Raw genomic sequence first — 14,332 nt, 5'->3', positions numbered from 1 at the left:
GTTCAAAGGTCATCTTATCAGAAAAGCCTTCCTTGACCAGCCTGTGGACAACACAAGCCTCTCTCTTCTCCACACCCATCCTGACCCAGCTTTGTTTTTCATCATGACATGTATCAGACATTTTCTGTCTCTCCCAACTAGAATAAAGACCTTGTGAGGACAGGGATTGTGCACTATTTTTTTACTCTATCCCCAGTGTGGAGCACAAAGCCTGGCACACACTAGAGGCTCAATAAATATTGCTGAATTTATGAATTCATTAATGACTGAAATGACTTCCACGGTCATACTCTGAGCATATGGCAGAGCTGACCCTTGGATCCTGGTTTGTCTAACCCCAGAATCCAATTTCTTAAATACTTCTTGCTACTGAAGTGGAAGAGGAAGAATACGTTAACAAGGGGGAAAGCTGGGGCATAAGGGTGTGAGAATGAGGGTCCTAAAGATGAAACTAGGAAGATAGTTTGGGACAGATAATGAGGAATCTGAAAGTCTTGGAAAAGTAGCTTACTATTTTCCCTGTGGGCATGAAGAGAAGGCTTGCAACATGGTGTTAAGAGTCCCTCTAAAATGCTAATGGTGAGACCACCTGAAATGGGGAAAGGACATTTATATAAACTCTAATAACCTTTAGATCTTTCTTCATTTCCGTTAGAATTCTACAGAGCACTGCAATCTAAAAGTGGAGAATTTAGTAAATATATTTCTTCCTGGTTTGTCACACATGACTTGGTATAGATGTTTAATTGTTAAAGCTTGAGGTTGTGGTTGGCTTTGATCTCCAAGCCCTTTGGCTGATCATTCTGTGTGTAGTGTATCATAATTATTATAATTCTTTTAACCCAAATATATATTTTGTCATTGTTGAGCAGCATCCTTTTTCCCCCCCTTTGGTGGTGGGGTAGATGAGGGGGAAGGTGAGTCTTACATTTCTAAATCCATACCTCTTGATATTTCTTACGCTGTGGAAGCAACAAGTTGGCTTCCTTTCTGTTCAGTTCTAGGTCTCTATATGAGATTTTGTTTGTTGAAACTTGATACTTATTTTTCAATGAAGCCTCTAAATAATTTCTCTCTGTTTTAAAATTCCCAAATCCTTGGTATCTTCTCTATGGTGCATTAGAGAAAATAAAGCATATTTTAAAAATCTGCTTTACATATGAGCTGCCTGATTCACATCAGCTACTATTTCCTAGTTGGGTGATTTCTTTGCTGGGTTTCATAATACGCCAAAACTCATATTCAAACACGAACTATAGACGATTATGTAAACAAGAGCAAAGAAATATTTTCTTTCTTCCATTATGTTTGGATATAAAATTCTATTTAGAACTCTCTGAGGAACTCAGAATAAGGGTAGGAACAGACAGTTTCATGGGATTTAATCCTGGTTGGAAAGCAATGAAGCAACAACACTGTCTCCATCTCTCTTTCGTTCTGGTGGTAATCAAAGCATGCAAAGCTGTGGGTGTTGACGCTTTGAAAATCAGCAGAGCTGTACCATGTACGCTGGCAAGCAGTACCCTGGCCTTTCTCCAAGCTGAGTTTCTGGGAGACAGAGAACAGTCCCAACAAGCCCACCAACCGAGCAGAAAAAGCAGCAGGGATGGTCATATTGCGGGAGACATCTGACGGGCATGAAAGGCACCAAAGAGATAGACTTTTACAGTCTCAGGCAGATCTAAAGCCTCTGAAAATCCACGCTGTAAAGGATAAATAATATATGCTAGAGAGAACCACAGAGAGGGGCAGGGAGGCTCAGGAACACCAAATGTACCTACATTGATCCTCATTTTCCAGTCATCCGACCAGGCTTTTAAACTCATCTGAGAGGCTTTTAAATTCATCATAGAGTGTGCCATTCTATAGTGAGAAATGAGGCCTTGATTTGTGTATTTGGGGATTTTTTTTTTTTTTTTAATGGAAAGACAATGGGGAGCATGGGATCTAGCCAGGCTGTTATTTACCCATGCATTTGTGCAAAGGAGGAAAAGATCTTTCTTTCTTAGGGATCCCTTCCCTCTCTTCTGCCTGGCACCCTTGTGCTATGAACAGTGTGCATACAGTTTGCAGCTGCCCTGGGTTAGAGTGGGTGGTCATGCACTGCAAGAGTTTGGGAGGTTTGTTAGAAGATAAAGTGTTTGAAAGCTGCTGAATTCATCTGGTGTTAAAGAAGTTTTCCCCCTTTTTCAGGCCACCTTGTCTTAGATTTACATGCTGCTGACCTATTATAGCTAGATCTATGCTAAATCGCCCCTCTGCAACATGCACATTAACCCCCCAAATCTAAATCCAGTGCACCAAGAGAATTTCCACTTAAGGTTGTGCTCCACCTTGTTGGTTTATACTTTATTTATGTTCTGTTAATAATAAATATAATTATTTTATTTCTCTGCTGGACAAGTTTAGTTTGAAGATGCAAAAGCAATTATTTTATTTTTTTTATTTATATATAAAGTTTAAAATGGCTCACATTCAGAAAAGATTAAATTACTAAAAGAAAAATAAAACAAGAGTCATGATGCCAACTGAACAATATATCAGTGTTCAGAATAGGTTTCTATTCTAGGCTGGCATATGATTCTTTTTATAAGGTTTATGCCCTGTAGTTTTCTTCTAGAAGTAATATGTTAGATGACTTCTGATGTGACGTCTTGGTAGATCCTTGAGCTGAGAAAGAAAAACATCAAGTCACTAACTCCTCTTGAGTTAGTCTGGGAGGACTCCTTCTGAGGCCCCTTCCCTTGGGTCAGTTTGCTTTCTTTACTGTTAGGAGCCATCTTCCATTTCACTTCATTAATACCATTGCTCTTTTCCTGTCCTTCATCCCCAAATGTCACTCTTGACCTTTACTGTGTGACATTTACCTGAATTTGTTGTGCATTAAACATGCATGAATCCTTCTCCATCTCTTTCAGAAACTTCATTTGGTGCTTCCATGTTCCACCATTTCAATTCAGTTCAATTCAGCAATTATTTCCTGATGGACAATTACATACAGACCACTAGAGAAGGCACTTGGGGGGCACAAAGTCAAAGGAAAAAAATTTAGACCCTGCATTCAGTGAACATTCATGGACAATAAATAGCAAGAGTAGTAATAATAACTGGCATTATTATTCTTCAACACTCACTTGAAGGCACTCTGTGTGGATTTTCTCTTTTAACCGTTTCTTGTGACATCCCTGTGACATAAGTATTCTTATCATCATTTTACCAATGAGAACACTGACGCTTATAGAGTGTAAGTGGTCTTCTTAGGATCAGAAAGCCAGTAAGTGGTAGATTTGAGATCTGAAATGATCCCCCAAATCATGCTTCTAACCTCTACAATATACTTAAGGATGAAAGAAGTAGACATAACACTGTAACACAAATACTGGCCTATTAATTCATGCTACAATCCATCTTGAGTGCCATCCCTTGCAAACTCTCTCTTATACATGGTATCTTGGTAAATGGCACTATCATCTACTTAGCTGTCAGGTCCATCTAATCATTTCCCAGCCATTTATGCCATTTTACCAATTGCATCACTTAAATATCCATCCTCCCTGACAAATATTTTTTTCTTACTTTAACTGCCGGCTCTCTTTCTCACACATAGCCTTCCCTGACCTAATCTCCATGTTGCTACAAGAGAAAATGGTTTTATCATGTTCCGAGTAATAATCTTTCAATCATTCTTCTTAAGACAAAGTTCAAACTTAAAGCCCTCTTACTTTCTTCAAACACATCTGCAAGCTATTCTCTCTGGAACCTGCTTCTTTGCCACAGTGACTTCTCATCTTGCAAAATTCCCCTTTATCTTCTCTGGGAGGGGCTTCCCTGACACACTTCCTACCAGGTAGGATTAGGTGACACTCTAGAATTCACGTACAACAGGCAATGCCACTATCATATCCCACTTACCCCACTCCATCTTTGTCTACTTCTGACCCTAGACCATGAATTTCTAGCAGGCAGGGACTATCATTCATCACACAGGCACTCGATCAATGATTGCTTAATGAAAGAATAAAGGAACAATAATCCAAAATTATTTCTATTTGATTTTGGTATGCATTTCCTGTATTCCCATTTGATATAAACACACTCAGCCATGACTGGAGATGTCGGCCTCAGACTGACAGTTAAATATTGATAAAACAGCCAGAAATATTTCAATAAATTTTAAAGGCTTAACACTTCAAGCACTGTTCCCTCCCTCCCTCCTTGCTACCCTTTGTAGAGATTCTTTTTTCTCTCTCGCTTATTCTAACTGATAAAAGTGAATCTTCCCTGGCAGTCCAGTGGTTAGGACTCCATGCTTCCAGTGCAGGGGTCCCAGGTTCGATCCCTGGCCGGGGAACTAAGATACTGCATGCCAAGCAGTACAGCCATAAAATAAAATATAAAATAAAATACATTGGAAAAAAAAAGAAAGAAAAAAGCCCCTCCAGTTTTAAAATATGGCGACGTCGAATGATGTCTGCAACTGCTTGAGGAAAGCAAATCAGTGCCATGTTACATCCATTTGTAGTTTTAGATCAGATGCCCTTTAGGGCTGGAACTGTGTTCTTGATCCATTTGGCTTGGTTTCTTTTTAAAAAAATAAATTTATTTACTTATTTATTTTTTGGCTGCAATGGGTCTTCGTTGCTGTGTGCAGGCTTTCTCTAGTTGTGGCAAGCGGTGGCTACTCTTCGTTGTGGTGCGCGGGCTTCTCATTGCAGTGGCTTCTCTTGTTGCAGAACATGGGCTCTAGGTGCACGGGTTTCAGTAGTTGTGACTCTCGTGGGCTCTAGAGAGCAGGCTCAGTAGTTGGGGTGCACGGGCTTAGTTGCTCCATGGCATGTAGGATCTTCCTGGACCAGGGCTCAAACCCGTGTCGCCTGCATTGGCAGGCGGACTCTTAACCACTGTGCCACCAGGGACATTTGGCTTTTAGAGCTTGCAGACTTGCATAACATTCTTTTCCTCTAACAACAAAAATCATAAAAATAGCGTGGTCTTTCTTGCAACCTACTCATAGCCTAAGGAAGAGAAGATTGCAAAATTACGCCAATGTCAGATCATTAAGGGAGATCCCAGAAGGTCCTAACAAGCTTAGCAAATGCTTTATATAGTATGGAGAATCAGGTAAAAGGGCCATGTTCTGTGAGTCTTAGACAAAGAAATTTGAAGCTGCGTTTAAAAGTGGGAATGCAGCAAATCAACAAAATTTTCGCTATGAAATCCCAGCTAACTGGGAAAAGGAAATCCAAAATAGGCCTGAGTCAATTTTGAAAGGGCTTCCTTTAGGCTAGCGACTTATTTCTTTATAATCAATCACGAATAAATATTTTGGAGCACTTACTCTATGGCCTCTAGTGTGAAGTACATAGAGGTGAGATAGTAGAACACGGAGTTTCAGGAGAAAAAAGACTGGAAGCAGACAGATCTGCATTTCAATCTCATTTCTGTCACTTATTAGCTGTAGTGTTGAGGCATATCAGTGAACTGCTCTAAGCCTGTGTTTCCTCATCTGTAAAATGCTGATAATAACCCTACCTCACAGGTTTGTTCTGAGGTTTAAACAAGATAGTGTATTCATAGTGCCTGGCACAGAGTGGGAGCTTAGCAAATGGTGGCTGTTATCTGCTGACATCTATTTAACGAGGCTGGCACCGAGTGTCATTCATCTCAAATGAGAAGTACACAGAGAAAAACTGCTACAAGAGAAAGTACGTCTATCATGTGCATGTACTCATAGAAATTACACCAGGCCCTCCAAGGATAAACGTAACCCTGCCTTCTGTCTTCCTCCACCACTAATTACAACCTGCATTGAAGCAAGAACATTCAGATAATACCATACCCACAGCAGATCTTAAAGTATATATTAAATAATATTTCATCTATGTGCTTTCTGTGGTTAGGAGATTGGCTCCTGGAAAGCACAAACAAGGTCCACTGTTTGTTTGTTTGTTTTTATGCTTGATGGCTACAACCTTGAATTAAACTAAAAACAAAACAGCTCTAATTGGATCTAGTTTATTAGCTCCAAATCCACAGCTTCTCGCATCATCGTCTTCTTCACGTAGTTTGAACGTAGGTACTCTTTTATGTGCCAGGCACCTTATACTTGTCACCAAACTTAATTTTAGAATAATCCTTGCGAGGTAGATACTGGTTTCCCCACAGTATAGAGGAGGCTGAGGCTCAGAGCAGTGCAGACCTTTCTAAAGTCATGCAGCTGAATAAGTGGCAGCGCTGTGGTTTAAATCTAGAACAGGCTGATGATGCGTTCTCCCTCAGCCACTGCCTCTTGTTTCAGCTGTGGGACGGTGGTGTGGAGAAAGATATCAGGACAGTAACATCTGGGAATTGTGGTGTAGGGTCTGGGAATGTGCTGGGAATCGTAGTGTAGTGTCTTGATTGCTCTGTTAAGTGTACATCTTTCCCTGTGATATCGTGATTTCCTGATGAGGTTACCTCACCAGGACTTTCGCCAACATCTGGCTTACCCAGTTAGGTGACAAGATCATAGAGAGAAACCATTATTTTAATTAGAACCCAGTTCTCTGAGCTCATATGTCAGTGTTCATGAAGGAACGTGAAATGCTTTTACATGACTAAGAACTCTTCCCTGAAGAGTCAGGACTTTTCTGTGAATGGATAAGATTTTATTATACAACTTTTTCAAATAAGTGAGGAAAAATTCCTTTGAAAACTGCTGCCAAGGTGAAATTCTCCAAATGTTCTAGTCAAAAGTGCATTTGGTGCTAGGAATAAAAGCAACAGAGAAAGTTCATTTGTTGGTACCTTCCCTGATATTTTAATTATATCTTCTACATTCTCCAAATCCTATTTAACAATTTCTTCAACCCAACAATTTTATTCTTCAAATAAAAAATTTTAATTCACTTGTAACAGTAAAACCAATGCACATCTTTTGCCCTATTCAAAAAGAAACTACAAATGCCAAGAAGCGCATTTTGCTTCTGGTTAGAATGGAAAGTAACATTTTGAAGGGCCTGATAAATTTTATTTCTTATGTAGTTTTGCGATAATCATCAGCTTAACTCTGTTAAATACCAAATGGCATTTTGATCCTGGAAGTCTGCCAGAAAACTACTTTTAATTCCCAGTTTCTTATGCGACCTTGAATAGCTAGACGCATCACAGTATCCATCTGGTTGTTTGATATGAAGAATATTTGATTATTTTCTACTCTTGTTGAAAGCGAACTCATCATTTCTTTCAAAAGATATCTTCCATAATTGCTCGATTCATAAAAAAATATTAGATTTTTTTGGAGTGCTGTCATGAATCACAATTTCTGTGACATTTAGGTCAGTCAAGCCTCACCTTTAGGCAAAAGTACATTAAACTTACTCTTGGCTTCTTGAAAGCCCTCCCTGTATCCCAGTCCCCTCCCCAACAGAGATACATTAATCTTTACAACAGCCTTAAGAAGTAGATATTATTAATTCCATTTTATAAATGATGAAACTGAGACTCAAGGAGAGTAAATATTGTGCCCTAGATTATGCAGCTATAAAGTGGCAGAGACAGGGGTCAAAACACCTAGTCCAGTCTTTTCACCTACAGCATGACTCTTAACATTTCCTTATTTTTCCTCTCTTTAAAGGTTTTCTCTTCACACTTCAAATTTGAGTATTTGTACAGCACTAAGAGTGAGGGGATAGAATCCTGAAAAAGAAATAACAAATAGGAGAAATGATCAAAAAATATAAGCCATGATCTTTACCCATCCTTTCCTTTTTTTCTGAAAACTACTTGAGAGTCCATAGTCTACCCTCTGTGTATGTATAGGGCTTTCTGAGCAGGTCAATTGCTGGTCATGAATAGCAGCTCTAACAATCCAAGGTTAATGTGGTTAGTATTCTGAAGGTTCAAGCAAGCTTGTCACTGCTCCCACATAAGAGAAGAGCGGTCCCAGAATTCAAGTGGTTGCTTTTGATCAATCATTGCCTTTGAATAAAGGTTACTGCTCCTCCTATAAAACTTCAAAATCATTCACCCAAAATCCAATGAAATGGCTGATTAAATCAACATCACTTTGTAAACCAGGCAGGGAGACTCAAAGCTGAAATTTGGATTCCAGATGCTACAGAGATGTTTTAGAATGCTCTGCAGGGGCAGTGAGATTTCACAAAGACAAATTTCTGTTTCAGAGAAACAGACCATAGCATACTTGTGGAAGAAAATACAGAAAACAGGAAAGGAACCAGGTCTCATGTAATCTCAGGTACAGAAGTGTGAGCAGTGTACATTTTGATAGTCTGTGTCATTTGCATGTGAGAACTACAGTTTCAAAACTCAGGCTAAGGTGGTTGCAGGGCAGTTTCAGCAGTGGTCAAGCAGTTGTAATAGATCAAATACACCAAAGAAATCCTTTCCACAGATCTCTGCTGACCTGTGTCGAAGTCTCCATTAACCCAGAGAACGATTAGGAAGTAGGAGCTACACAGTCCATGCACTCTTGTTGGTTGATGTAAGGTTGCAGCTGCTCTTTCTGGGAAAGGCTGCCCTTTGCAGTGAGATGATAACATTCCTAAAATTTTTGGTGTTAAATTTTCTTCTTTTTGAAGTAATGAAGATAGTAGACTGCAGGGTTCTTTTCCGAATGTCCTTAGTTAACTAAATTATTAGTTGGCCATTGTTGTTGGTTGAATTTAGTCCCTGCAAAAGATGTTGAAGTACTAATCCCCAGAACCTGTGAATGGGATCTTATTTGGAAATAGAAGCTTTGCAGATGACTGAGTTAAATTGAAGTCATGGGGGGGGGGGGGTGTCATCCAAATGACTGTGTCCTTATAAAAGGGGGAAATTTGGACACAGGGACAGATGCATACAAAGTGAAGATGAGGTGAAGACACTAAGAGAATGTCACCTATAAGCCAATGAATGCCAAAGATTGCCATCAAACCACCAGAAGCTAAGAGAGAGACATGGAACAGATTCTGTCTCACAGACCTCGTAAGGAACCAAATGTGCTGACATCTTGATCTCAGACTTTTAGCTTCCAGAACTCTGAGACAATAAATTTCTGTTGTTTAAACCTCCTAGTTTGTGGTAATTTGTTACAGTAGCCCTAGCAAATTAATACAGCCACCCTAGGTCAATTCCCTATTTTTGTTTCTATTTTGTTTTGCTTTATGAAATTTTGCTAGGTCTTAAAAGACCCAAGTCTTAGAACCCTTAAACTAGATGAAATTATGTCCTGTCCTACCCTGAGATTTTTATGATATCTTATACTGTGAAATCTCTTTTCCAAGTTTTCTGGTTAGTCATCAGTTTACCTAGGATTGGAGCCTTCCAGATAACGGAGCAATATTTAAGTGTTTCAGAGCTAAACCTGAGAAAATATCTCACTGCATGGCTTGAGATTCTACACATGGATTCTGGATTTCTTTCCCTGTAGTTGGAGTAGAAGTAAAACTCTAGGTGCTCCTGGTATAGAATATAAGGATCAAATGCTCTTCCATCCATGGATCTGGTGTTTCTCAGTAGGCTAAGGATTGGTGCCCAAAGTCTGTGGAACACTTCTTCCTTTCTCTGTTTGGTTCATCAGACAGTCCGCATCCGTCATGCGTCTTGGGAACTCTTTCTGTTTTCCTTTCTCCTCCTAGGCAAGGTACACAAGAGGAGATTAGGGACAGTGAGTTATCTTTTAGCAGACCATGCTTGACTCCACTGGTGAGCACTACATTTCCATTCCTTAGATGGACTTGAAACAAATCTCACCCACTCATTTATTCACTCATGAATTTATTCAATGAATAGTTAAAAAAAAAAAAAGAGGAGACCCAGGGACCCATTGTCACAAAATGACTCTATAAATTATAATAACTACTATGTGTCAAGAACTTCTACCCTCATTTTATAGATGAGAACACTTGGACTCAAATAATGGAACTTGTCCATGTTCCCATAGCTGATGAATCTACCTGCTTGACCTTCTGTATGACTCTCATGTCTCTGCTCTTTCCTCCATATTAAGCTGCCTGCCCATAAAACCCACCAAAAGGGTATATACACACCACAGTATGTAAGACATTCCTCCATTCAGAAACTCATTTCTCCCAGTTCCTCTTTGTCTCCAGCCAAAGTCCATCACCTCACCAAAACCTGCTTAAAAACTAACGTGATCCAGGAGATGTCCAGACTCCCTTGTTCCCATCTTTACTCAGTCAACCCTTCAACACTTAGATTTTAAGTTGTGTAACTTCTGTTCATTTGTCTGTTTTTTGATATCAGTATGTTTCTGTACTTGATCTTTATCTCCCTGCAAGATCAGCAGCTCTTCAAATAAAGATACTGTATCTCTTAGCTTCTAGTCTTAACCCTGCTGCTAAGGAGCTGTACAACCTTGGTTATGTCATTTAATCTATTTGGACCCCCATTGTCCTCATTGATATAAAAAGGGCACAGTGGGAAAATGCTGTCTATGAACATTTCTTACCCTAATAGTTTATATTTAGTGTCTCCCAAGCATCCCAAGCTCTGGGAAGTGCCCAGATGAGGTTTGTGGTGAGGGTTACTCATGTGAAGGCTACTCTGGTCTTATCAAAGTAGACTCTCCCCATATTCCTGCTGGGCAAGCTAAGCCAACCCCACTGAGTGTAGACTCAGGCAGCCCACACTGCTGCCCAACTTGGTCTTCCTATTTCTCTCCTCTCCCTTTCACTTGATATATAGCCGTAAATATGGTTCCATACCAAGAGGGTAGAGTCTTCTTCACATCCTCCTCACTTTTACAGATGCCATTCTCTCTTTATAAAATACTTTTACACTTCCTGCCCCCTTGGTCAATTCCTGCTCTTCTAAGACTTGGTCATTCCTCACCTCCTTGGTGAAGCCTTCCCTGACTACTAATCTGCCATCAGAGTCTGTGCAACTGCTATAGCTTGCTCCAGTATTTGTCCTTCTACATATGAAATGCATCATGTAAAAAGAACATAGTATAGTGGTTATGAACATAGTGTCTTGGTTTCAGACTGCCTAGGTTTATAATGATCACTGTGCCATTTACTAGCTAGGTGCCTTAGACAAATTATTTCTCTGTGCCTCTGTTTCCTCATCTGTCAAATGAGGATAGTGATGGTAGTGATCTCCTTGAGAGTTTTTGAGGATGGAATGAGTTAATGCATGAAAACATGTAGAATAGTAAACATATTATAGGGTTAACACCATACAATAATACCATGTCATGTTTCTTTTTTTCCTCTAGGATGTCAAATAAGGAGAGAACTATGTCGTTATGACATCAGAGTAGCAAAGTCTTAAGATCTCCCTTTTTATCTGTCTCTTAACTATCTCCCACTTTCCATCTCAGCTTACTCTCTCTCCTTGAATTGTCTGATGTAATAATGTTCACCTATACCTCATCCTTACACTTGAAGAATGCTCCAAGAATTGGACAAATCCTGTGTAAAAGAACAGGGTTAAATTTGTTACTGGAAAAATTAAAAGACATGAAATATGTGAAAATTCCCAAGGAAGAATTTGGCCCAGTAAGAGCATGTGGAATCATTCAAGGAATATTTATTAAACACCTGCTCTATACCTAGCATGTGCTTCCAGATGCTGGGGATATAGTCCTTGCCTTCACGTTTACTGTTTAGTGGCGGATACAGACAATTATGTTTACAGTTGGGATGCAATGTGATTAGTTGTGATAAAGGGAGGGAACCAGATGCCATGGCAACACACGGTACATATTACTCCAAATGTAGGAGAAAGCTTCCTAAAGGAAATGGCACCCAGGCTGAGTCTCAGGAGAAGAGTGTCCCAGGCTAAAGAATAATCACATGGGAAAAGACACAGAGGCCTGGAGCAATTGTGCTTGGAGCAACTGCAAAATCTGAGAGGTTGAGGGGTGGGAAGAGATAAGCACAGGCCAGATTATGAAAGGTTTTTATGCTCCGGCCTGGATTTTATGCTGCAGGCAATGGGGAGCTCTTCAAGAACTTTAGTCAGGAAACTAGCAGGGTCAAATCTGGGTTTATACTAGTACTAGTGTGAAGGATAAGTTGGACTGCAGCAGAAACAGAAAGCATTTTACAGGGTTATTGCAATAACTGCTGTGAAAAAAATATGCTAAAAACTTGAACTAAGGGATGAAGATGAAAAGACTAGAAAAGAGAAGACAAGTTGAAAAAATAAGCTAGGAGAGGAAATACATAAAGTTCCCACCAGTTGTTTCAGGGGTATAATTGTCCTTCAGTGATTCGATACTAGACTCTGAGGAGAGAAGGGAGACTCACACAGTCTCTATATGCGCTTTCCCCTCCCTCGTGCAGTGTTTACTAAAGTAAAATGAAATAAGAAATATCAGCTATCACTAATAGTAAAGCTATAGACTTTCCATCAAATAAAAATACTTTCATAGAAGAAAACCCAGAATGGAAAGAAGTTAATTATCACAAAATAAACTACCAAGTGAGAAAAAGAAGTAAAGGGGCCTATAAGTCAACTTTTCTAAATAATAATAATAATTTTTAAATGTCCAAATAAAGAGAATAAGACAAATGTGTCAGTAGAATTTGCACCACTGAAAAGAGAATGAGACTCCAGTGTCCTTATTGCAGTTGCTCCACATGGAGTGGACTGGAGGAACCTGGGGGAAGTGCTGTCAATCATTCCCTGTGGTCACTGAGCTCTGTTGAGAACCTACCGGGTGCCTGGTTCTGGGCCTCATGCAGAGGGCAGTACAAAGATGAATGAGTCACCATCTGTATCCTGAGGACATAATAAAACCAAAGCTCAGTCTAGTGGGAAAGCCAGTAAGCGCTCAACTAAAACAGTAAAGGTCAGCCTGCAGTACGTGCTAGAACCAAAGGTAGGAAGCCAAGCATCTAGAAGCTTTGGAAAGAGAAGAAGGAGCAGTCATCTTTGATGATCAGTAAAGACTTCATGAAAGAGGATGAAAAATAGTGATGAGGTCCAGAAAGAGAGGGAAGGTACACAACAGAAATGGCACACATAAAAGGCACAGGAGTAGCAAAGTGTGAGGATATTTGGGAAATGGCAGAAAGTTCTGTGTAGTTATTTGGGGAATGAAGCAGGGCTGACTTGTGAACCATAAAAAGAATTTGGAACTTATATTTATTGGTAAGAGGCAGCTAATGAGTCAGAGAGTGGAATATTGAGTTTAAAGAAAGAGAAGTACTTATAATATCTACAGTGGTTTGAAAGGTTTGCCCGCCCCCACCAAAAAAAGAGTCCATGGCATAACTCCTGAAACCTATGAATGTTACCTTATTTGGGAAAAGGTTATTTGCAGATGTCATTGTTAAGAATTTTGGGATGAGGCAATCATCCTGTATTATCAGTGTGGGTCCTAAATCCAATGACAAATATCTTTATAAGAGAAAGGGACAGATATATTTGAGAAAGACACAGAGGAGAAGGGGATGGAAAGACACAGGCAGAGACTGGAGTAATGTGGCTACAAGCTGGAGAACACCAAGCAACACCAACAGCCACTAGTAGCTGGAAGAGGATTCTTTCCTAGAGTTTTCAGAGGAGGGTTGGCCCTGCTGACACCTTAATTTCAGACTTCTTATCTCCAGAACTGAGAGTGAATAATTTTCTGTAGTTTTAAGTCACCAAGATTGTGATAATTTGTTATACTAGCCCTGGGACACTAATACAACACTTCAAAACTAATCATTACAAATGAAATAGTAATTACTAGAATAAGAATAATGCCTTTCAATTCACAAATCCCTATTATATACATTATCTATTCTTATTTTCATGATGAAACCGTGAGGTGGTACTATTATTTTCCCCATTTTACTGTTGAATGTGAGCTTCAAAGAAATAAAACCATTTTCTCAAAGTGTCAAACTTCTACCCCTAACTCTGTTTTCACTACTAACCTATGTTGCTTCAGTAATGAATCACCATCCTCACAGCCACCACTCCCTCCCATCCACACAGAGCTGAGAGCTTCCAGTGGCATCCAAGGAGCTCTTGCAATCCTGGGCTGGGGAGCAGACGGTAGCAGGAGGGAAAAAAAAGAAGGGATCCAAAAGGGAGCAAGATTAGGAGATTCTAAAAAATAATAAAAACATTAGGGTGGTCCTCTTCAAATTTTATTGGATTTCAGCTACTGATAATAATATTGAGTAAGATTTAAAAATTTTTTTGCCTCTTTGCTTCCTATTCTATGAAATGGGCATGATAATCCCTAACTGGTTTGGTTTAATGATTAAATGAATTATGCATTTAAAAAAAAACTTTGAAAACTGTAAGGACACTGCATGAATGTTAGATATAGTTATGAAAGTGAAAGCGGAATAGTGCTCTGGTTCAGACCAGATTGCACATTAGT

The 14,332-nt window shown here is 39.5% G+C and overlaps 1 non-coding gene across 1 annotated transcript; it reads left to right on the top strand.

Moving 5' to 3' along the window:
* Positions 1–4,278: 4,278 nt before the first annotated feature.
* TRNAW-CCA (transfer RNA tryptophan (anticodon CCA)) lies at positions 4,279–4,351 on the top strand. Its single transcript has one exon. It is a non-coding gene; the product is annotated as a tRNA-Trp (tRNA).
* Positions 4,352–14,332: the final 9,981 nt, after the last annotated feature.

This window comes from Tursiops truncatus, chromosome 1, assembly GCF_011762595.2.
Source record: "Tursiops truncatus isolate mTurTru1 chromosome 1, mTurTru1.mat.Y, whole genome shotgun sequence".
NCBI lineage: Eukaryota > Metazoa > Chordata > Mammalia > Artiodactyla > Delphinidae > Tursiops > Tursiops truncatus.
This window is presented reverse-complemented; position numbering and strand designations above follow the sequence as displayed.